Genomic DNA, 2555 nt, shown 5'->3' with positions numbered 1-2555 from the left:
GGCTCGCCCGAGCGAGAGAAAAAAAAAATTTATATATTTTTTTTTGGGACTTCACTATCTTTGTCATTGGTTTAATTGTTGTTTGGTTGTCCATTAAGGTCGTCTGTTATTTTAAGTGAGCCAAATGAAGTGAAATGTCGCCAAAGTGACCTCTTTCATGGATATAACTCATGAGGAATAATGGATGGAAGTGTGTATGGTCATTCATGCGGGTATTAGCTGGCCCAAAGGAAAGTTAATATTTGGCCGAATACCATATACACCTGTGATGATAAACATGTCATAATTCTAAAGTTTTATACGTGTGACTGATGAATCAATCCAAAGAGGGATTCGTCAGTTGACATGTCTTATTATGAATGTTTGATCATTACAACAAGAGTATCACTTGCAGTTGATATCACTGTCCAAAGACTTGATATTGATGGTGCACTAGGTATCTTGATTTGGACATACCATTGTTTTGAGCACAATGATAATTTTGGGTTGTGAGCATATTTTAATATTTTGTCTTTTGTTTCAATCAGCTACATCAATTGCTTCTATATCTGCAAATTTGAATTCGGTTCCGGTCCTTAATGGTGAAAATTTTAAGGATTGGAAAGAGAACATGGAAATTGTTCTTGGCTGCATGGATCTGGACTATGCATTAAGGGTAGAGCAACCCCCTTCTCCTTTGGAATCCAGTGCCTCTGAAGAGAGGAAGGATTATGAGAAGTGGGATCGCTCTAATCGCATGAGTCTGATGATCATTAAGCGTGGCATTCCAGAAGTCTTTAGGGGTACTATCTCGGATGAGATAAATAGTGCCAAAGATTTCCTTGCTGAGATTGAAAAGCGCTTTGCAAAGAGCGATAAGGCGGAAACAAGTACTCTGTTACAGAACTTGATTTCCATGAGGTATCAAGGCAAGGGAAACATAAGGGAATACATTATGGGAATGTCCAATATCGTTTCAAAACTTAAGGCCCTTAAGCTTGACATGTCGGAAGACTTGCTCATTCATTTGGTCTTACTGTCTCTTCCTGCACAATTCAGTCAGTTTAAGATTTCTTATAACTGTCAAAGGGAGAAATGGACTCTTAATGAGCTCATTTCATTTTGTGTGCAAGAAGAGGAAAGATTGAAGCGAGAGAGGACTGAAAGTGCCCATTATGTTACTACCTCTAAAGACAAGGGCAAAAGGAAAATCACTTCAGAGCCCAAGAATGAAGCTGCTAAGGGTTCAGTGCAAAAGAAACAGAAGCAGGATGATGTCTGTTTCTTTTGCAAAGCAACTGGACATCAAAAGAAGAAATGTGTAAAGTATCACGCCTGGCGTGCTAAGAAAGGTACATTTCTTGCTTTGGTTTGTTCTGAGGTCAATTTAACTTCAGTACCTGGAAACACCTGGTGGTTAGACTCCGGTTCAACTTCTAACATCAGTGTTTCAATGCAGGGTTGCCTGAGCTACCGAAAGCCTAATCATGTTGAAAGATACATATATGTTGGCGATGGGAAATCGGTAGAAGTGGAAGCTATAGGGCATTTTAGGTTGTTATTATGTACTGGTTTCTATTTGGATTTGAAAGACACTTTTGTTGTACCGTCTTTTAGACGGAATTTGATTTCTGTTTCATATTTGGACAAATTTGGTTATTGTTGTTCATTTGGAAACAATTCGGTTCAATTGTCTTTAAATTCAAATGTTATTGGAACTGGTTCACTTATGTTGAATGACAACCTTTATATGCTGAATATCATAACTGATTATAGCGAAACCCTGAATGTGGAATCACGTGGTACTAAGCGTAAGATTGAAAATAATAATTCAGGTGCATTATGGCACAAGCGCCTAGGTCACATTTCTCAAAAGAGAATTGAGCGTCTTGTGTCAGATGGGATTTTGGATTCCATTGACTTCACAAACCTTAATGTTTGTGTTAAATGCATAAAAGGAAAACAAACCAAACAATCGAAATATGGTGCATATAGAGCTTCGGACGTCTTAGAATTGATACATACGGATATCTGTGGGCCATTCCCTACGGCTTCCTGGAATGGTCAACGATATTTCATATCATTCATAGACGATTATTCTCGTTATGCATACATTTTTCTAATTCATGAAAAGTCCCAATCGGTGGACGTGTTCAAAACTTTTAAGGCTGAGGTTGAAAATCAACTCGGCAAAAGGATTAAGTGCGTCAGATCTGACCGTGGTGGTGAATACTACGGTAGATATGACGGTTCAGGTGAACAACGTCCAGGGCCTTTTGCCAAATACCTAGAGGAATGTGGTATAGTCCCACAGTACACCATGCCAGGATCGCCTAGCATGAATGGTGTGTCTGAAAGACGAAACCGGACTCTTAAGGACATGGTAAGGAGTATGATTTGTCACTCTACCTTACCAGAGTCACTCTGGGGAGAGGCACTTAAGACAGCAGCTTATATTCTTAATAGGGTACCAACTAAGGCAACTGCTAAAACACCTTATGAGCATTGGACTGGGCGAAAGCCAAGTCTGAAGCATTTTCATGTGTGGGGATGTCCAACTGAGGCAAGGCCTTATA

This window comes from Lupinus angustifolius, chromosome LG03, assembly GCF_001865875.1.
Source record: "Lupinus angustifolius cultivar Tanjil chromosome LG03, LupAngTanjil_v1.0, whole genome shotgun sequence".
In the NCBI taxonomy this organism is placed as follows: Eukaryota; Viridiplantae; Streptophyta; class Magnoliopsida; order Fabales; family Fabaceae; genus Lupinus; species Lupinus angustifolius.
The sequence above is the reverse complement of the archived record's forward strand: the minus strand, read 5'-3'. Positions refer to the sequence as shown.